General features: G+C 39.2%; 1 protein-coding gene across 3 annotated transcripts in view; it reads right to left on the bottom strand.

Annotated features, from left to right (window-relative positions):
• Positions 1-23,789, bottom strand: part of LOC117552442 (ankyrin repeat and BTB/POZ domain-containing protein BTBD11-A) — a 178,104-nt gene that overhangs the window by 50,229 nt on the left and 104,086 nt on the right. The gene's annotated exons all lie outside the window — the stretch shown is intronic.

The following is a 23,789-nucleotide window of genomic DNA, read 5'->3' as shown; positions in this document are numbered from 1 at the left end:
CATTTAGAGCATCAGAAGAGGGGATACATGTGTGATGTAAAGCAGGGAAGAAATTGCAGGTTAACAGGAAACTGTTTATTTTTTTGCGGTTATAAACATAAACACAACATTTCAATGAATTGGAAGCTGATTAATTACATAAAGAATTATTCATAACATCAAAATGATTGCAATAGCAGCATCGCTCAACATCTTTGAAATAAAATGTTTGATTTCACTCTCCTCTTGGCTTTACGTCCATTTTGTTGTTCCTAGTTCGATCTCTAATTGGGCGGCGATCCACATTTGTTTCTACTGTGAATTGAAAATGTGATGTTGTTGCAATGTTTATTTCCATGTGGTCGCAGGTGTGTTCTGTGTTCTGTGTCCCCCCCCCACCCCTCTGCAAACAAGGCCCAGCAGATGATGCTGGCTGACGATGATGGATCCATTTAGGTGGTGTTACTGCAGCCAGCCTTTGTTTAGCTGCAGGGAGAGACTTGTGACGGATGGGATATTGAGTTTTTCTTTGCTACAGGAAAACGGGAAGCAACAGCCCCCCGAGTGCTAATCCTAATGACACGGCGCAGGGGGATCCGCCGTTTCCCAGCAAACACTAATTACAACATGGAGGAACTCAGTCAATTTGTCTGTGTGAGGCCAGCATGTCAGACCAAACACTCCAGCTGCAGATTCCTCCCAACATGTCCTCTCCCCACAGTGACCAGCCCCAGAATTCCAGTATTCCCCAGTCAGTGTCCCGCCCCCTCTTCCTCCCACAGGTCAGCTTTATTTGGAGCCTCCGATAATGATAACAACAGATTTTTCTATTACTGTTTAACCACTGGACTGTAATGATGGAACAGCTGCTATTTGGGTGTGTCTCAAACGGAACTAATTGAAACATAGTCAATGTTTTGTTTGAGCATTTCTATATTTTGAAGCGAAGACCCCCCTCTAAGCAGTGATTGGTGATTAGCAGGAAGGAGAACATATTTGGATGTAACCAGAGGTGGAAGAAGTACTCAGATATTGTACTTGAGTAAAAGTAGAAGTGTGTAGAAATACTAGTAAAAGTCCTGCATTCAAAAATGTTACTCAAGTAAAACTACAAAAGGTATGAGCATCAAAATATACTATAAGTACCAAAAGTAAAAGTACTTAATATACAAATTGGTCTATTTCAGAATATTATATGACTTTGTATACTGCAGGGTAGTTGGTGAATTATATTTCACATCATTAATCCAAATATTTGAAGTAACTAAAGGTATTGAATAATTGCAGTGGGGGAGAAGTACAAAGTAGCAAAACATGGAAGTACTCAAGTAAAGTACAAGAACATAAAAAGTGTACTTAAGTACAGTAATTGAGTACATGTACTTAGTTACTTTCCACCTCTGGATATAACCACCATTTTTTATACATTTAACTTTTCTTCCAATAGCATTTAAATGACTCTTTTCTAAGTTTGATTTGGAGCTACCTCACACTAAAATATAGACAGTGCTGTTGAAGTGGTTTTATGTAACCAAGACCTTTACAAATTGAACATGCACCTACATTTGGCACTTTACATCTTGTCTTTTGACCTGCAAATCGGTTTTACAAACAGAACATATGAATAAAGAAAACAGAAGGTCATAGATCAAGACAGACTTTTCGAAAATCAAAATGTGAAAACTGCAAAGCAAACATCACGTCTGTGTTGCAATGCTGCAATATGCTTAGCACTCACATTTCCAGGGAAAGCAAAGCCCAAATAATTCTGAAAGAACACTTCAGAGTAACGGAAAGCAAATCAAGATTCCTCCAAAAAGGAAAGCCATCCATCTCCTGTCCCAGGGTGCAGCAGAGCAGTCTCCTCTAATCATCACAACTATATTTGCATTCATGGCCAGAGACTGTGATTTTTGAGGGGAAACAGGTTGAATAATTCACAGTGTTTTCCGCAATCAAGGCCTCCCATCGTTTCCATCACCCCAAATGTATCTCCCCCACTGCCCTAACTATTGTTTAATATAATCCCGGGCTGCCAGGGAACACTTTGCTGAATTATTCATCCTGTCAGATCAAGACATATAAACAAGTCTGCAGCACCTTCCACTCCCTCAGCATGTTATCTCACTTGGCTCCTCCTGATTGAAAAAATCCAAACAGGAATATTTGATCCAAGGAGCTGTTTGAGTAATGAACATCAGAGTTGAGAAAGAAGTCAGTCGGAGGCGGGGATGGAGGGATGCTGACTAAAACATTTGAAGCAGCATGAGATATATATATTTCTGAGTCACTTCAACAACATCTTCCTGTGACCCCCGAGGCAATTCCCTCAAGTTGGGAGGTGTTTATATATCATACTTGAGAAGCCCAATCCCAGATAAACTGATATGACCTGTGTTTTCTATTCTGGGGCTCCCTCATCTGCTGTCGGGCGGATATAGCAGAGACTGGGTCAGGGCGACAAGACTACTTTAAGATCCGAGCGAGAAACAATTTCCCCTGAGTCGCCTCGTGCAAGTACCCATAAATAATGTAGAGGATATTTGCAGGTATTTGCAAACAACAGCTGTCTGTACGGGGGAAAAAAACACATCTTCCAAGAAAAAGGATGGAAACTTAAAAGAAATTCACATAGCCCATAACAAAGCAATCAATACATCTCGCACAGCTTGGACCTTTAAAACAAAATATGCTACCCTTTGATATTTCCCAGATTTAAAGCCCCCCCCTGCCGTGTTAATGAAGCAATTTCTCAACCGACAAGAGCGAGGTTCAGCGAGGTTCACACTTCCAGGTATGTTTCAGAATAATTCTTACATTTTGTTAAGAAACTTTACTTTTTTCGCATCACAGATTGGACACACATCTGTTGTTTATGAACATCATGAAAAATGTAAATAATGTAATCGTAAATTATAAGGTCCCCTGTTTGTGTGGCTCTGTTATTTCTTAAGTGGTATTATTTCTATTTTTTTTTTTAAAACACACATTTTTTAATTCTCAACAATGATAGACAGCTACAGATTATTGAAATTAACTATTCAGAATATTCCCGATAATCCTGATAATGGAAATTGACCAATTTTAATTTATTGTGATAATTTTTTATCATGATCAAATCCAATACAGTGTAACTCTCGATGTTGGTTGTTGTGTTTTTTACCTTTTGACAGATTTAAGCTAGCTGTTTCCAACTGCTTTATGCTAAACTAAGCTAACTGTCTGTATGCTCAAGCTTCATATTTAAAAGGACAGTATTGGAGTGTCGTCCATTCTCTGTTCTCTGCAAGAAACTGCAAATGAAACCAATTGTATTTAATATAAATAAAAGGAATCTGTTTGTTTCTGTTCTTCTTCTGCTGCTGAGGTGGTCGGTGAGTTCAGTGGACAAATCATTACGCAGTGTTTACTGAACCTTGATGGAGATGACCTGCAGGCATACGAGCTAATAACCTTGAGAATGTCTGAGAATCAACCTACAAGGGACTCGAGAAAAACAGCCATGTTTTCAGCCTCAAAATGGAGCATTTTAACAGCATTCATCAGAAGGTTTGGAAAAGCTTTTATGAGAGAAGTTTACGATCCTTCAGCTGAAATGATAGCCAGACAATCAGCTTTACAGTCCCTATAAGTCTGACAGCATTATTAAAACTACATCTAAAGTTTTTTCCAGATCCATCCTCCAAAGAGACTTTTATTCCAACTTCAGAAGTTCATAGGAGTGACAGTAGACTTTTGAACAGGGAATAACACCCTGCTGGTTTACTGGTACACCTTGCACTTTTGAATTGGAGCTCTTTTACTATACCTGAAACAGTTTTGTCCTGAAACAAAACGTTTTTTTTTTGTGCATTACGCAAACAAATAGTCTTGTTTTAAGTTTTTTAAAACATTGCATCAGGTGTCATTTTACCTCAGCTGCTGACATTTTCAAGTCAATCTAAATCTAATGGTGTCACTTATAATAGTTAATAAATAACGCTAATTGTAATATAAACTTATCAGCAATTTATTTTCTCTATTAATAGTTTTGTCCTCAAACTGTCTTTCTCAAAAATTTATTATTTTTATTTTTATTTTTTATTGTTAACTTGTTAGACAAACATACCTAAATCCAATTTTCTTTATCACCTAAAACAAAGAAACATCTCATTCCTCATTGAGTACGTTTATTTTCTGTCGATTGACTAATTTATTTATCGGCTAAACGCTTCAAGTCTACATCTGGCTCTTAAGTATGTGGTTTTATATGCACGGGCCAATGCATGTGCGTGTAATGGATAGGCCATTATACAGACTTTCCTGTCTCTTGCATTAGAAAAGCTCCATTTTAAAAAGGTCTTTTCAGAAGAGAAATGGCAGAAAGGATTGTCTGGCCTCTTGGAGATCAAGCCCTGGGCATAATGGAATTCGTGATCAATGCCATCCCTTTTTAGGAAAGGCAGCCAATCCTTCGTCTGAATGGCTTCACCAGTCAAGAGCAAAGAAAGCTCAATCCCCTAATGCCCGACCTTTGAACAATCTCCTCCAGAGACTTCACTGCTGCAACTCTTAAGGAAATGACTGGCCAATAAGAAGCGAACAGCTTGATGAGGACTGGAAGACATTTTGATTTGCTAAAAGCCACACAGACAGATACACTTCTACTCGAGAAAGGACAAGTCAAGGTCAATGGGGTCACATTGGCCCCATTAAACACGAGCGCCAACATGTGCAGGTAATTCCGCACTATTCACCCGTAGAACACATGGCTCAGCTCGATTATTTTCTGCAGGAATGTCCAATCGATTTTTCTGTTGTGAGATAAGTGTCCCCCCCCCCCCCATCGTTGGTGAGAAAACTCTGCCTGAATATGAACAGGTAGTTGCTATGGCAACAAGCGACTGAATGCCTGAGCTGAAAAAAGCAGCATTTATTTTTCTGTCTTTTTTTACTGTAAGGAAAAGCACACACACGGGAAAACTCTCTGTGTGCTCGAAGCCCTGGAGCCACGTATCCTCCTCATGGATGACCAGCCATCCAACAAAAAGCATCCCATCAACGCTGCGGGTTGATACAGTTGGGTAATTGTTGTATACCAGAGAGACATTTATTCTCTCATCAATAATGAATGAATGTACTTGGGACTCAGACCACATTAGCGGTGCAATGGCCAAAATGATTAAGCGGCCGACCCAACTGGCTAACTGCAAATGTCAGCTGCAGATCCATGACCCACACAGAGGGAGGGGGGGGGGGCAGCAGGGAGCAGCTTGGTGGGCGATGAACAACACTAGATCCAATCGGGCCCCAATGTGCATTAATGTCTACGATGTGAGGGTATAATTACACGTAACATTTCATTTTTAAAGCTTCAATGTTCACCTGCATCCGTATCTCTTTAAAGAAAAATAGACCACAGGGATTTTTGATGTTAGCAACTGAATCATAATGACTCACAATAATATATGTAGCCTATACACTATAGACTTATAGCCATATGGACACGCTTATAACGTTTTGTAGACTAAATCCACACTCTGAATGCTGTGTAACGATACCCCAAAGTCCCAAAAGATGATGCTTTTTTTAACGGGTAAAGAAAATATGGAGTTTTTTGTTTTATGCAAACACAATTCCCTCATTGATAGAAGTTATTAAATAAAGTTTTTAAAAGTCATGCAAACAGCGATCCAACACCTCCTTAAATCAAAATTCAAGGACTTTCAATGAATGGCGTAGTTTGAGACTCGGGTCAAGGTCATGTGTAATATATTTACACAATATTTGCAAAAGCATTAGATGTGATCGGTAGATGACATAATCGTGTGTCACACTTATTAATAACACCTCTTAGATACATAATTTGTGTGGACAAGGTAATCATTTGTGGCAGGGTTACCCTAACTAGATGTAATCTTCTGGGACTTCACTGGCTTTGTAAAAAAACATAGCCAGTGCATGCTTTTTTTACAAATAGGAAAAGGAAAATAGAAAAACACATTTCTGGATATCTAGCATTAAAGTAGGGCCAATTCTAATAGTACAATAAGTATTGCATTTTCGGGAAGTTCTTGGTCGCAACTGACATATACAAGATAAATGACCTTTAAACTATCATAAACCAGAGTTTCTCTTGTTATCTATTATTTCAGTCTTCACCAGCACTGATTACCAGTAATGTACGTGTACTGTATGTACGGATGTCTTCTCATGATGACAGTAATCCCAGGGTAACTCCACTACAATAGCTCAGTTAGGAGTTATAAAGATTTATTTCTCAGCGCCTGCTCACTCTGCAGACAGAAGACATACAAAGTGTCACAATTATCTTTCTCACACAGCGTGGGAGCAGCTCCTAATGGAAGTCTCAGCATGCTTTCACCTAAATGAGGTGCCATGAAGGTCCTTTAGCTTTTATGAAGGTGCCCTCACGTGCATCCGATCTTTTTTTTTTAAATGTTGAAGTTAAATGCATCACTCTGGTACACTTTGAGCACAAAATGAATTTATGGATACAGCTCTCAACACTCAGATGAAAGAGAGCTGTATACTTTTCAATAATCCAAACATCTTTAGAATATGATCACAACCAATAACAAATCATTTAAACTTGTTTATTCTTATCTTATGTTACCTAGTTAGCATTCTTTTTTTATTCATGCATATTTTACTAATCACTCCCCTTTTACATTTTTTTTTGTTTTACTTTCCTATAGTACACATTGGAATGATTTATTACTTTATTTTTTACAATTATATTAAATAGACAAAGGTGTGCTCTGTCTGTCTCGCTCGCTCATAGAGGCTGTGTGCTCCTCCGTGGCGATGACGCGAGCGACACATATTGTTATTTTAATGTATTAAAAAAACTGGCTGGCGCCCGTAGCAGCGGCACGCATACTGCTGAATGTATATAGGGAAACACTGCGTCATGACGCAGCAGCGGTAGCACCAGTCGGGCTCTGGGCGGTGTGAACAAAACGGGGACTGAAAAGAAAAACCGGTACCGAACCAGAAAAGCCCTAGCACGGAGCTAGGACGGGAATCGCATTGGTGTGAAAGCCCTAATAGACTATATTATGCATTACATTAATGCACACAAAGCTCAAATACTACTTACTGCACATATTCTTATCTCATTTTCTATATTCACTACACTCTATTTCACTGTAAATTACTGCTTTATTTTATCGCTATTTAACTATATTTTATTACAGTGTCCTTAAAGATTTTTGTTATATATTTTATGTATGGACCATGACATCAAGTCAAATTCCTCGTATGTGTGAACCTACCTGGCAATAAACCCGTTTCTGATTTAAAGGAAGATGTCTCATTCTCTCAGAGGCAAGATTTATTTGATGTATCAAATGTTGTTCAAATAGAGCTACATTTTATGCAGAATGCTAGCAATTTAGGGAAGTAGAAACGTTGTATAGTTTGTCGGTAAGGACGCTGGACGATATATGAATAAATATGCTGAGAAAAAATAGATTTCCATTACCTCAATCCCCAAAAGCCTCCACTACAAAGAGACTGGAATTGTTGAAATGGTTCATTTCACACCACTTTCCCAAAACCTCAGTCTATGACTACATAATGTTACCACCTCCTAACTTGATTTCAAACCCAAATTATCTTTCTTTTTATCGTTTCGGATATAAAAGCAAAGCCGTGAAGGTGACAATGAACCATGGAAAATCTGTTAAGTGCAATATATCAAACGCACCCATTTTCCTTACAGTTACAATCCCTAAACTATATTAGAAACATTAAAGAGGAAAGAGCTGCATGCCTCTGATTGGACAGGAGCTCTTTAGTAATGTGGGCACAAAAAACACAACCCAGTAAGTATGCAAAAAAAATTAAAGGTTGCATACAACGGTGGAAAAAAAGGTTGGCAGTTTCTATCTTTGGGTGAAATGATAGTATAACTCTTGTATTTTACCATGTCATTACGTCAACTGTCCAATGGATATCGACTCTACATTCTTCACAACATTTCCTGGATAACATTTTTGTAATTCCTGCTAAGGGGGATGTATAGTAAGTGTATCACTTGGCAATACAACAATCAAGTCTAACTTGGATGCTTGTCATCACATACTAAGTGTAAGAATTGACACTATAGAGAATAGAAAAAAGTCTGTTTTTCTGTAATAAGAGCTTCAGCCTCATGGGGCTGCTGGTGTGGTTTAACAGCTGTATTCCTGTTTAATCTTCAGTTGCTGCTCAATAACCTCAACATTTCTCAATCTGCTCATTAGCATTTGAATGCTCCACTGTTTACCATCACTCCATTCCAGTGAAAGATTCCCCTCTCCTCGAGTCAGTGTAATATCTTCCAACAAGATGAGCCCTCACGTCCTCATAAATATCTCAAAACAAATAAATGATTCCGGCCATGTAATGAAAACATGCAGATGTGATTACTTGGAAATGTTTTACAGCATATGCTCATCCACTGAAAACCCTCTCTGCATGTGTCTCAAACAACTCAAGAAAACAGTCCTGAAAGAAAGTTTCCACACATTTCTACAACTGAAGATGTGCTTCAAACTAGCACTTTAGAAGTATGCAAAATGGCTCCTTACAAAAATGTTATATCTGTGTTTACATGTTGTATTGTTAGTGGTGCTTGAAGAGTATGCGTCATATTTTATTTAGTTTGTGTTTTTTATGTCAGATCTGCAGTGTAAGTAGTAACTATAGCTATTGAAATGGGGGGAAAAGTAAAATTGTCCTATGAAATGAAGTGAAAAAAACTACAGCTCAAATAGTAGCAGTATTTGTCTATCAACCCATTCACTAATAACATAATACACATGTAAAGCACTTCACAACCTTATACTCAGTGGCCTGATGATATTCAAGGATGTCTATGGTAGAGAAAACCTTCTTCTGACAGAAAATAAAGATTATTGAGTCAAATCTATAAAACCTGACCTGTTGTAGTATTAAAGCTCCCTTGATAACATTAAAACCCCTTAATATAATTCCCTGCACTTGTCGCTCAACATAATAGCTACAGATATCACGCATTACAGGAGAGATTTTTATGGAGAAAAGTGTTGCACCAGATGGACTTCCACACAATTTCCAAAAAATCAGAAACATCAGGTGAGCTGAAACCTTAGTATTTCATCCTATAAATCCATATGTTCTACGTTATGATTCAGAAAACCCCCACAACATGAACATGGTATGATCTTCGAAGGCTTTGTTGTTTCTTAATCTATGATCAACATTATGAAGAGGCTAATCCTTCATCCTTTGGGCATCTTTATCACGCCAAGAAATATGGACTGCAGGTGGCTTGCCAGATGCCTTGCTTTATTTTACAATCTCCATTCAGAGCCGCATCATAGAGGGAAATTAAATGAGCACACAGCCTCACACCTTTGTGTTTCGCCCATCTTGTCAGTCAGTTTGTTGTTTTTGCATTATGCAGATTATATATATCCCAAACGAGTGGTCTGCAGTTCTATCTGTTCTCAATGGAGCTGTGTGACTCATCCTAATCTCTGGGGGCGAGGAGGCAGAGTAATGCAATCAGACCAACAAAGATATCAGCCGGCGTGTAAAGAGGAAGGAAAAATAGTGGAGACATTAAGTGGTCTGACAACGAGAAACTGAACCCAAAAACCTTTTACGTATTTTACACATGTAGTTACGTATATTACCCATCATTTCTAGCAGATGTTCAAAACTGAATGTTCTACTTTGAATGAAACCTTTTACCTCACTCAAATTCACTACTGATGCTGTAAGAGCAGCTTTACCTGACATATTGTAATCGTAAAACTTGATTATCCCATGGTTCGTTCTCTTTATGATAAATCTTTAACAGAAAGTTCCAGTCCAACTTTGTGCCAGAAAAAAAACCCATCAAAAATAAAATTATCATAAACATCGCTACCAACCTTAATGAGATAAAAACCAAGTTTTACATCTTGTTGTTACAGTAAGGCAAGGCAAGGCAAGTTTATTTATATAAGTAGTCGACTTTACAAGAATAAAACACACAGCGGCGTGCGTTGACGCTTGCCGGCGGGCGTGTCTGACACTCGACCAACAACCAATCACATGAATCTCCTGCCCCTGACACACAAGCAGCGGTTTGATTGGCTAGAGCTTGTAGGCTACTGGCATATGATTCGATTGGCTGACGCTTCTGCCGAGGCGTCAAAAGTTGAACATTGCTCAACTTTTGCAGCGAGCCACGCCAGCAACGCTCCGCGTCGCTTCCCACAATGCAGTTCAGCTAAAAGTGACGTCACCCCATTCAAAGTGAATGGGCAGAAGCGTTGGAAGCTTCAACGCACGCCGCTGTGTGGACGGGCCGTTAAATCAACATTACTCTTTGAAACAACATGACAAATGTGTATTCAACTAAATAAACTGTGTAAAAGGGATGGATGTGTCTGACACTGAAAAAAGAAAATCAGCCAATGGAAACAATATGTTTTCTTTTTGATATCAAAGCATGGGAGTGTAAGCAATAGTTTGCACTGATAGTGACAGTGAGGAGTATATTCAGAGAAAGCTGGAATCTTACTCAAGTACATTTCACCATGCATAAAGACAATATGCACGTTGGTTTCTTTTTCAAGCAAACTTTGTGAGCAGCTTCGAATGTTCAGCCTTCTACAGCTTGTATTCAGGCGTGTTCCTCGTGCCAGAGGAAGACAAACAACATCTTCAGGGATGAAAAGAAAACAAATGAAGCTCACTTCAGAAGTACTTTGAATCAAACAATCGCCTATAGTCCAGGCTACATAACAATTCAAAGGCCCTGAAAGCCACAGTCTTTTCAAGCAGCTTCTTGTTGTGTTGTGCGTCTGTAAAGAAACACACAGGGCAGTTCTTTTGTTTTAGTTTTTCTGTGATCTTCTCACTGTTTTTAGTGGCTACACTAATTCAGATTTATCCCTATTAAAATGTGATGCCAGCACTGGGGTTCTTTGCACTGACACACTATTAACTGTTGTGACCTTAACTCTTAATAAATAAGACAACTTTTCTAAACGTACATACAATTATATATTAGTTTGATGAAATGTCGCAGCTCAGGATCGTCAGCCTGACCATGATACAATTTGTTAGCTAAAACTGTAAAATAATTGCGGGATTATTTGTCCACCTCAAATGTAAATTCAATGAAATTTGGTACGAGTGGTATAAGATTCTTTAGGCACATTTTAAACAACATGGGAAACGGAAAAACTGAGGAATATTAAGCACTTTAAGGTATGTTAACACAGAAACACAAATGCATTGATTCAACATCTTGAATAGGGTAATGTCATATGGCCAATTTAGGAGATTCTGCCTCTACCTTAAGACGTCCTCAGTGTGTTTCCGCTCTTAATCAAACTGCATTTAACAATAATTACACGATCAATAGTGTTCTGTTTTGAGGGGATTATTATTTGCATTATGCAGAGTGATAACATTGAACCTTTTAGTGTGGTTAAGCTGATAGCTTTGGTGTTTTATGTATTATAATTACAGATTCTATTAAAGTTATGTGTTCAACATCTCACCTGCTCCTAGTCCCAAATGATGCATATTAAATTACAGCCATATAAAGCATGTACATGTTATTAATTCAAGGTAGCCAAGTGACACATTGACACTTTTTTTTAACATGTATGGGACACTATTTCCTGCAGGAATATCCCGGTTTTTCAACTCGATTGGGCATTTTCACAAAGCCTGGTGTAAAGAGGTGGTTTAACACCATCAGCCCTTACATGCCACCATGTGTCCCCAGAGATGGGGTCGTTACTCAAAAAAAGTAATATATTACATATTACTTTTAAAAAAAAAGCAATATATTACTTTATTTCGTTACTCTCTACATAAAGTGTAGAGAGTACTACACGCGTTACTTTGTTACTTTACTCGACATCTGGATTCGGAGGTCCTCCTTAGCTATTAGCTTCACGTTAGCATGTTGTTGTCTTTGCAGGTGCTTGTTGAGGTTTGACGTTGTGTTTGCAGCAGTGGATAAAAGCTTCTGGCCTGGACACAGTTTGCACCTTACCGTCACATTCCTGTCCTTTCTTCGGACAAACCTCTATGGGACAAACTCAAAATAATGGGCACACCTCCTCCACCCCTCGAAGGTTATTGCTGTTGACTCAGCCATGTTTATGCACTGCATGTGAACGCGCAAGTCGCGCAAATGTTACGTAAATATAAACCTGCCGCGGAAATCCCGCTTGTCTGTCAAAGGGAGAAGATAGTAATTATGTATGTTAGTAGGCTAACTGTAGTGTGATTACTGATTTTATAAAAGTGACGCGTGTCAGGCAATGTTAGTAACTGTAGTGTGATTACTGAATTATAAAAGTAACGTGTTACATTACTCCGTTACCGACCAAATTCATATTATTACAGCAACACGTTACTTTGTAACGCGTTACACCCAACTCTGGTCCCCAATTACCACACGTCTCTGATTTGGCAACGGAGACTGACATTTGGATCCTCCGCCCTGTGGGAAGAGTGCAGACCTCTCATTATGATGCTGCTCCCGTACACTGATCTGTTCTCTGTGGCCAGCATTGCATCAGTCAATGTAACTCAAACTAAAATCCCCTCAAAACGGAGCGTTAAAGATTGGGTAATTCTTCCTAAATGCCTTTCGATTGACAGCAGTGTTAGGCAGCAGAAAGAAACGGACCGGCTTCTGAATACTGAGCGGCTTCAGTCAATCTTAAAGGTCACATGTCATGGCCATTTCCACTGATCATAATTCCATTGTTGAGGTCTACTAGAATAGATTTATACTGTGCAATTTTCCAAACTCACATTGGTTTCGCAGCAGTGCTTCTCAAAGTGTGGTCCGCGGACCACTGGTGATCCGTGAGCGCCCCCTAGTGGTCCGTGAGTATATTGGTAACATTTCACATTTTTAATTAATTAATTAATTAAAGTTTTCCGCACTCTCGTGGGAATATCTCCGCAATGGAGCGAGCTTAAGTTTCACTTTCGATTGCATGATATAACCCAGATAAACACCTTCATCACACATGTTGCCACTTGTTTGTACAATTTTCAGGCGATTTGTAAAAAACGATGTGTTTTTGGATATTTGTGGAGTTAGGTGGTCCGTGAGTGTTTTTTTATTGGTTAAGTGGTCCTTGGTATGAAAAAGTTTGAGAAACACTGGCATACAGCATCTCTGTAAAGTATGTGTTTTCAGCAGTATTCACTCTCTCCACTAAACGGCTCGTTGCAGCTCGTTGCAGCTCTTGCCCCCCCCCTCCCTGTGAGCCCAGTGTGCTCCGATTGGTCGGGACCAGTCGGGACGTTGTGAATCGCGCTAAGCTCCGTGGAGGTGTGATTTCCTTGTTTAGCGATACACAGCGAAACACAGCCAAACTCACCCCGAGCACACACAAAGTCACAGCCGAAGTAAAAACAATAAGTGTGGCTTGATATTGAGTAAGAAAAAGGTTGATAAACGCTGTGAGAATGGGTCTGCAGAGAGAATTTCGCCGCGATCCCAACTGTCTGTTATCAGCCTGCAGCCAGGGAGGAGAGATCAGCAGAGCTGCATGCACTGAGTGAGTGAGGAAGTCCGTGGATTGGTCAATTTGGACCAATCAGCGGGGGCTTAACGTAACGGCTCCGCGGACGTAACGTAACGGCTCCACGGATTGGTCCATTTCGTTCCGGGGACGACATGACATCATGATGTCCCCGGAAGAATCAAATGGACAGTGACATATCTCCAACGAGGCGTTTTGGGGAGGTATTTTCTGTTTTAGAGTTGTACTCGCTTCAGGGTGTACTTTGAGGGTTTGTGACTCTGCACACCATTTACATGCATAAAAACCTTCATAACACACAAGGGGACGGGTAATAACCGGAAAAGCATGACATGTCCCCTTTAAATCAAAGTACCCTCCAGAAAGATAGTAAACCTCTTTAGGCCCAGAGAGCACACACCGGCTAACTCTGCAACAAAACAACAAGAAAATAACACCTTCCAGAAACTAAATATATAGAATATTCAGATGTGGAGTTGTATACAAATATACAGATTGTTTGCAGTGTTTCAATCCCGACTATTATATCCCTTCTATGGACGCCTGGACATTCTACACAACAATACAAATGAAGCACCCTGGCTTAATCTTTTTAACAAGTAAACTTTTAGTAAAACATTGGATGAATTACCTTGAACAGCGACGAGAGGCATCCACCAACTTCTGTACCAAGTTCCAAGTCACTAATATCGTAGCTTTTATAAATATTCCAGCTGTAATTAAATCCATTGAACAGTGGCGAGCCGTCAGGGCCCTCTAGGCCCTCTGTGAGGGCCTAAGATATTCTAAAAAATAATATTTGAAAACATTAAAAAAAAAAAAAAAAATGTAAAATATTTTTTTGTTGTTACATTTTTCATTAGTTTTACCAAAATAAGTTGATTTAATTGTATTTCAAATAATATTTCCAAAGAAATAAATCCTTCGAATCTGCCTGTTCAGTTTCTGTTGGAATGTGAAGGGTTAAATGCCGTCTCTGCGAGTTATGTGAAGACGGGAGAGCTTGTTGGTCCCTCTCTACATTCACAGAGGGCCAGCTATAGTAACTCAACGAGAGAGTAATGTCAAATGACAGTACAATTGACCAATCATATCTTCCCTCTAAATGGGCGGGCTTTATTTTCGCGGACTTTATGACAAGTTCCGCCCGCTGTGAGGTCTATGCAAGTGGTGCAGTGACGCGTCCTAAAACCCGGAAGTAAACTGCGCTCGGATTCTCTCGACAGAAAGCAATGAGATTTCTCCAGAGGATTTTGGAAAATAGCTCGAAATAAGGTCTGTGGAAAACGAACCTGTTATATAAATGCACGTTGTGTTCAGCCGGATAATATCCACATGTCTATCCTACTTTTACTATTTTTGAATCATAAATCTAATCGATAGATTTATGATCGATAGATTTATGATTAGCATAAATTCGTTCATGATGGCTCACTTCAGTGATAGTGATGACATCGTTGCGAAATTATTAACCGAGTCATTTTCAAGATTGAGTTATAATGATAAACTGGAGTGGCAAAGGATCAGCTGAATGACCCGCCATCAAGTGCTTCATCCAAAAGGACGGGAGGATGGACTTTGTGTTTCAGTGATTTGATCATCAAAGGTAGGCCTAATAAGTCATTTTCAATGCGGGCCGCGGTGCCGACTTAATTCATTTGTAATCGCTACTTGGCTGTGGGTGCCCTGTCATGATAGGTGTTTATATAAATGGTGTTGTTTTGTGTGGTAGAGGGTCGCTGTCATTGATGCGTTTTGCACCCCGGACCACTGTTTTGATATTCCGCTGAAGTCTACGTTGTGACGTAATAGGCTTGTTTGAGACGCGTTGCGGCTCGCCTCGAAAGTAGACGAGAATAGCCGATCGCAGCCGTGGGAGGTCTCAAAAAGCTCGCCTGAAGTCGGATAGCTCGGAGTCGGCTTCGTCTTCTTCTTCTTCTTCTCTCGGATTTTTGGCGGATTGCAAACAACTTTAAGGTGCATACCGCCACCTCCGGAGTCGGCTTGACTCGGTTTGCATTTATAAAGAATGCACACTTGTGTTTAATCGTTAATGTCAGATATGTACTAAGTAAATGCATTTGTTCCTGCTCAAGATTAGATTCAACTTTATTGTTATTGCACAGATTACAGGTACTGAGACAACGAAATGCAGTTTAGCTAGTTCTAACTAACTCATTATGCTGCTGTCAAATCCGTGTTTCAGTGCTGTACGATACCAGTCACCTCTGTGGAAACATTGGTATAACTGCCTTTTTTAATTTATATTTGAGTGTTGTATGTTTTTGTAATAATGGACCAAGAGTCTCTTTAAATAAAGATGATTAACCAGGTGCAACAAGCAGTAAAGTGAAAAGTAATGTACACAATAGACAGAATAAAATATAGAATGAATTGAATGATGTATAAACAGTGAGGGGTATGAATACACTAGATATCAGCCTGTGAGCAGTATGAACAGTGTGTATGAATATGCTAAGACATATAAAGTATGAAAACGGTAAGCAGTGCAAGTATAGTATACAATATATGGATATTAATTTCATGATGATAAACATTGTGGAACAATGATGAAAAATGGGAATGCATGTGGCGACGTAAAACTGACACAAAACAACAACAAACTTTTGCCGAGCCAATTGGAGAGTTTCATCAGCAGCACGGGGTAAAAACCACCAATGAGCGCTCAGCTCGAGATACCAGCGAGTCGTTTCCCATCAAGCATTTCGCTTCCGCAGCCCGTGGAGAGGAACTGCGCCGCCTCGCCTCGCCTCGCTCTCAAGGCTGCGGGCGTCTTTGTGCCGCGAGATTTCAACGTCTCATGTAGGCGAGCCTCCAGAGCAAGTCGGACAAAATGACTAACCATCATGCAACGCACAAGCAAGACGTTGATCGCAACTGCGCAGGTCTCGCTTGTCTCAAACAAGCCTAGTATCTCTTCTTTATTTTCGAGGGAAGGGGGGGTCAGAGGGCCTAGGTATACAAGTCACGGCTCGCCACTGCCATTGAATAAGGCTTATGTTGCTGTGTAAAGAGGGGGACTTAGTACATTAGCTCATACATGAACACAGTAACAGATGTTTTCACTTAAAGCCTGATTAGGGCTCCTCTCATTATGTCATTTCCAGTTTCAACCTGACTAATCAAGCGGAGGTTTGATAACACCTGTGCGATCAGCTGGCCACTCATTCATTTACTGTGGAAAATCCTCTAACTGGAATATTTAATCTCTTAAATCTTAATAGATGTACTGTATGTGAAACAGCATATTAAAGGTGGGGTAGGTAATTTTGGAGAAACCAGCTCGAGTGCGCTAGAACTTGAAAATACACAGCCGGAAACACAAACACACACAAACGAGCACATGACCAATGAGGGCACGAGATAAGTTTGTGCCAGCCTGTCCTCCTACAAAAAACGACCATATAGGCCGATTGTTCATGCCAGAGACACGTTTAAAGTGTATGTTGTTTCTTACACGACCACGAGAGGTGCTCTAGTGGTCGTGTAAGAAACAACATGCTCCCGGCCCGTTCATTGCAAACGCTCCGGAGGGACGTTTATTCACAAATAACCATCTCTGGAAAATCCTAAATTGTGGAATAGTTTGGCCATTAAAATGCTTTTTGATTGATTATTGTACTCTTAGAATCCACGTCCAGTCGATGTGTAGGATCTATAGTTTGATAGATATTACGAAGATGATTTGAGGTCTCGCCAGGATAACGTGTATGCAGCTTCCATGTAAAGTTAGCGTGGGTGAAAACTGTTTTTCCGGTCTCGAAGTTTTCATAATAAAACCGGATATATTCCCCTCACTGTCAAATGATTACACAGTGATATCTGCATTACTCATGCAGTAAGACGTTTTCGCATTTCCCACAATTAGAAGTTGCCAGTATTAAACTGTGTACGAGCGGCTCGTCTGGTTTTCAACCTTCCTAAATTCTCCCACACCACTCCGCTCCTCCGCTCCCTTCACTGGCTTCCGGTAACTGCTAGAATCCACTTCAAGACACTGGTACTTGCTTACCGTGCTGCGAATGGATCTGGCCCTTCCTACATCCAGGACATGGTTAAACCGTACACCCCAGCGCGTGCACTACGCTCTGCATCAGCCAAACGACTCGTTGCGCCCTCGCTGCGAGGGGGACCCAAGTTCCCATCGGCGAAAACACGTGGGTTTGCTATCCTGGCTCCAAGATGGTGGAATGAGCTCCCCATTGACATCAGGACGGCAGATAGCTTGCACATCTTCCGGCGCAAACTGAAAACTCATCTCTTTCGACTCCACTTCGAGCGTTAGAACGATTAACGAAGCACTTTTATACCAATAAAGGACTGGATTACCTAAAGCCAGTTGAGTAGCACTTGAAATGTTTGGCTCTATGAAACCTGATATACTTATATGATTCTGTTTTCTTCAAGGTTGTGTCTTCCTGGTCGAATGTACTTATTGTAAGTCGCTTTGGACAAAAGCGTCAGCTAAATGCAATGTAATGTAATGTAATGTGTACACCCTGGAGGTTTAGGGGATACGAAACACAGTGGTGTTATCAAATTTAAAACATATCATTAATAAATGGGTGAATTAATATACCCACGACACCTCAGAAGAGCTTTATTTAACAGCTGGTCTTATGTCTGTGACCCCTCCTGTTGTTCATTGATAAGCCTGAAACATGCACTTGTCAAGGTTCAGAGGCAAATTTTGCAAATATGGCAGTAGCCATCGATCATCTTAAGATAAGATAAGATATACTTTATTGATCCCAAGTTGGGAAATGTTTTTGTTACAGCAGCATACTACTTTGTTCTACTCCACTACAATTCAGAGGTTAACCTTGTATTTTTACTCCACTACATTTATTTTAGTTACTTTGCAGATTCTGATTAATGATATGAAATATAAACAACCCTTAAATCAGACTTTAGTTACACCTGAGTCAAATTCAGGGAAGGTGATTGTCAAGTGCCAAAATAAACTATGCAATATATTGGACGTTAAGTACTTTGTCAGACTTTATATTTATCTGTGGATAACCCCAACGTATTTTTCTTATTCAAAAGAAGACCTTAACTTAAAGTATTCTTTAATGTTTAAATAAAGCTTTATTAGTTTGTCTGTTTTGCACATCCTCCTGTTAATATCTTTGGACGTCCTGCACTAAACTGTTTTATTGTAGAGATCACTACAGTATCTTCTTGATATTCTATATTTCTATCATGCCTTCTACTTTCCACGAATTTTGTATGTAGGCTACTCTTAATATTTAAATGTTTTCATCAAATAAAATGTATTCAACAAGAAAATTCAATAACATGCTTTAACCACTAGGCAGTGCGGGTTAAAAACCCAGTGGTGTAGTTAATAAAACATAATAATATCAAACATAATATGACTATTAACTTTATTGTGAAATTAAAACAGAACGGTAAAGGAAAATACAGTTTCAGTCTCTCGATTTGAAGCTTATGCATTGTACCATGAACCTGTATAGACCTGTAACAGTCAACTGCACGAGGAGTTGGAAAGGTAGTTCAGTAAATAATATCTATTATAAACTACAAAAAAATCCCTTTCTATCAGCTGTGCACCGTTATGGTGTAAATACAGACTATCTACCAATTGGGTCAAATATAAAAGTCAGCCGAATTAGTGTTGATACTGCAAGGAGACGTATTGTGTAAAAAGAAATGGAAGATGTTGTTTAATTGCTAATATATTTATGATCCACGTCACGTATTCAGTTTTGGTGGCATTTCTTACAGTTTGTCAAAAGGTCTTCTGATCAGGGCTCTATAAATACATATCTACGGCAGATATGTAATATTTAATGCAGCCGAACCGTGTATTACAATGTCGTTATGTGATCACTTCCAAAGAGAAAAGCAAGAACACTCGGAATAAAGTATTATTTTATTTAAAAAAAAAGTTTTTCCGATTTCATATCGCATAAACACCATATCCCGATATATCAATACACAATATAAACAATCGATGTTTTAGCCAATCAAAACCTCTGAAAAAATAAAGGTGTTTCTCAGAATCGAAAGAGAAAAACCTATGGGAAAAACACAAAAGCATTGTACAGAATTTAAACCAATACATGTCGTATAATTAACAAGGATAAACTGATGTTTTTTAGTTGACGAGTACTGCAGATATCACTGTTAAATCATTTGATCATTGGTTTTATTATGAAAACTTTACATGGAGGCTGCCGCATACCTCAAATCATCTTCGTAATATCTATCAAACTATAGATCCTACATATCGACTGGACGTAGATTCTAAAAGTACAATATACACTTCTCGCTAGAAATCTAAGCGACCATCTGTAACGTTTGCATTCAACGGGAGCACTAGAGGGCGAAAACTTTAAAACGTAATTATAGGACGTATTAAGCGCTTGAACAAACGACATATTTGGTCGTAATAAGGGCCTGAACAATCGCCCCATTTGGTCGTATGAGTTAGAGGACTTGTTGGTTTGTGCACAGATGGAAGGCTGACAGGCAGGGAGGCCATCCAGTTATTTTAGCCGGGCCGGCTAAAATGACTGGTCGTGCTTTTCACAGTACTACGGCTTCCACAGATGACATTTTTTAATGGATTTTTTGTCAAAGCACTTAAGATATTCATTGCTATCGAGATGTTAAGAGCATTCCATGGAATATAACAAAAAGTGTATCTCGAGCCGGTTTCTCAAACTTACCTACCCCACCTTTAATAGAAGGAATCTTTACAATATTGAATACAAAATGTAAGAGATTTACTTTATACCATTTCTGCTTTTGATGTTTCTATATTAAACATGTTGATATATGTTGGGTTGTACTCTGATTGTTGTGGTAGTGAAAAAACAAGAATACAATTATTTTGGTTCTTTTTCAAGAAAGTATAGGATAGAAAGAAACCTTAGTCGCTAACACATTTTTAATAAAGATCTGGTAATGGTTTCAAATATAATTTCTTACATACATCACTTAATTTGTCACCTATGTTATGAAGGGGCTTGCTAAATGGCATATATCCCATTTATTTTGGCTTTATACCCAAATGACTATAATAGAAAGCAGCTCTAGATAATAAAGGCTTGAGTAATTACTAATGATGAACCTTATCATTTCACCCACAGATGGTCTTTGAGGCAGTTACAGTATTTATCTATTTATTACAGCGGTCCCATCTCCTTTGGGGATATTTTCCAAAACAAGGCATGAAAATCAGAGACCGTGACCAAAGTAAAAAGAAAATCAGAGCAGATTTGGTGTGGCAGCAGTGGATTTGGAGGCGATATGAGTTAGCCGTGATGTAAAGGTTGGAGACATGGCTGTTGTGAACATGCAGCGTTATCGCAGGTCAGCGGGCTGCAGGGCATGTGGTTGGTTGGAGGGTTGTGTGGGGGGGGGTTAGAATAGGCTGAGGTTACACGGCTGTGGCTGACCAGAGACTAGCGGCTAGCCTCCGATTTTTTCACACATCCCTGCAGAGCTCTGATCCCAGGATGAAACAACGAGAGCCCGACAGAAAGGATCAAGAGAGAGAGTGGAAGTACCATGGGGGCGATCTACAATGAACATGCAGGACGCAGAGAGAAGGTATTTGAAGAAAACTGAAGAGAAGAAAAAGGATTTATGTGCTCATAGGGGAAGGAAAGAGATTTTGAGGCAGGAAGTCATGTTTCTATCTTCCAGCATCCTATTTTTAGGGACAATTATTGTACGTAAGTAATAATCACAAGAATCAAAAGCATTTGTTCATAACATGATTAAAAAATGACCTGCATCGTTTACTGTTAAAAACATATTTTAGATTTTTGCATCATCTTGTTCATATAACCTAGATCAGAAGTGACGGTGTGGTGTCAGGAGGTGTGTGTGTTTGCATCATCCCGTGTGTGTGTGGCAGAGGGTTGTTGTGTGTCCACCATGCTGCGGCTTTTCTCACGTTGCCATTCCCAGGCCGCCTGCTCCGGCGTAATTAACAGTCGCCCGTCTGTCCTCTCCTAACCCTCCTGACTTTCGGCCCCAGAATATGGCCCCGTCACAATGTCCTGACATCCCTGCGCCTCACCAGATGGTCCCCATATGTCTGAGCAGCACGTACAGCCGGCCGCGGACAGACAGGGTGGAGGAACGCCCATTTCTAAAGGGTTTGTTTACCCCTTCTTCCCCTCTGGTGTTTGCTCTTCACATCTTATATTATGTGCAAATAACGTATAAACAGCCACAACAGTACAGCAAACAGAGGGCTCAGTACTCCAATCAACAGGAGTCTATCAGCATTATTAGGAGCCTCATTAGCAGGAAATAATTTTCCTGTGTTCCACAAAAAAATAGGTGTGTGATCATTACAGTTGCCAGTATAAAATGAGGCATTAGCTTATTAATGTGTCAATGTAACCCATGATCACAGGTGATCTATCATGGAAATACAGCTTTATTCTTGTTTAGTAGTGGGAGGTTTATACTGGAAATCTTTTTAATCTGCCAATGTTGATATTATCATGAGATTAGGACTGTTTTGAGAAAACGCCAATGATTTTATTTTGGATCTTTTTATATTAAGACTTTTTGCAATCAATCCTTTTAGTAATTGATTTGCTCATGCACTTAGCTCCTCAGATCTTGGCATTAAGTCAATGAACACAAGTATAAAGTAGGGCTGCTCGATAATGGCAAAAATCATAATCTCGATTATTTGGGTCAATAATTGATGTCACGACTATTAAAAACGATTATCCATTTACTTTGAAAACATCCATTTATTGAAAACAAAATGGAACCGTATGTTTTTAACAGTTGATTACTCTGAACTTTAAGTATAATTCAACTGAAAAACCAATAAAAAATCATTTAAAAAAATAATATTTAAATATTTAAAATTAAAAAATAAATAATGAAATAAATAATCGTTTTATTTCGATTATGTTGTTTTCATAATCGTTGCAAGCCAAAATCGTAATTGCGATTAAAATACGATTAATTGAGCAGCCCTAGTATAAAGTAATACAATTTATTAAAGTATAGTCATTTTTTAATCTGTAAAGCACTTTGAATCGCCACGTGCTGAAAAGTGCTATATAAATAAAATTGCCTTGCCTTGCCTATAGAGCAAAATGTCAAGGTTTTTAACGAATGTCCAGTTTATTCATATTAACTAAACCACATATTTTGAAGAGAAACCAAACCGTTAAAGTTTTAGTTGACAGTTAAATTGAAGATCATGCAAATTTAACCGAAGAACAATACCATAGAGACAACCATCATCTGAACATGTATGAGGATATCTTGGATAACATTGATGATGCATAATATATCTTGCTCTTCTTGCAAAAAAGTATAATGACAATGAGGTTTGTTTACAACTTGTCAGATAGGTGCACTGCTGAGTAAAAATATAATCACAACATTAAACACAGCTACTGCTAAAAGGATTATTTTGTAAATGTATGATAATTGAGTTAATTTATACATTATACAATGAATTAACTGGCAATAACTTTTAACATTTGCTTCATTAAGTTTCTCAAATTGTGTCATCTCTGTTCTTGTTTGCAAATTGAATCTCTTTTAGTCGAACCCCTAGTTTCCACCGGGTCCGTCTGCGGCGCGTTACGGGCGTGTTGCGGCTGCGCCGCGGCGTCCGCTAGGGTCGCGGCCACTCTAGTCAATGGGTGCTATTCCACCAGACGCGCCGCGTTACGGCTCAGAAGCGTCCCAGAAGTATGGGCATAGATATGTCTCATAATTATTTGTGTGAACATAAAAATAATTTGTGTGTAAATATGTGATTTGTAAATGTAAAACACCATCCACAAATGCATTTAAAAGATTTGCAAACTCACAAATAAATGTGCTAAATACGCTAAATATTTTCACAAATAAAAAAAAGATCTGTGATTATCTCTTTAACATTGACAACTTTCGATCAGGCATTTGTGAATCCATTTTGTATTTGCCGACTAAAACTGCGCTTGCGGGTCTCAAATCTCTGCTCGTGGATCTCACATTTCTGCTTGTGGATCGTCTTTTTACACACACGGAATTTTGAGACATATTTTCCGCCGGTCTCGGCTAAAATCTACTCGTGTCACTCGGTTATTTTCGGAAACCACGTGATCACCATCACCATAGATGTCAAGTGCTTTGTAACTTTGACCCGCTTGACTGAATACACAACAAACAATGAAGAGTTTTATCTGGGCTGCCAGCTGCCAGCTGCTCCCCTCCCCCGGGACCCGAAAATGGCGTATAGCC

Source organism: Gymnodraco acuticeps, unplaced genomic scaffold (genome assembly GCF_902827175.1).
Source record: "Gymnodraco acuticeps unplaced genomic scaffold, fGymAcu1.1, whole genome shotgun sequence".
NCBI lineage: Eukaryota > Metazoa > Chordata > Actinopteri > Perciformes > Bathydraconidae > Gymnodraco > Gymnodraco acuticeps.
Note: the sequence above shows the minus strand (reverse complement) of the source record. Positions and strands in the feature narration are given on the sequence as shown.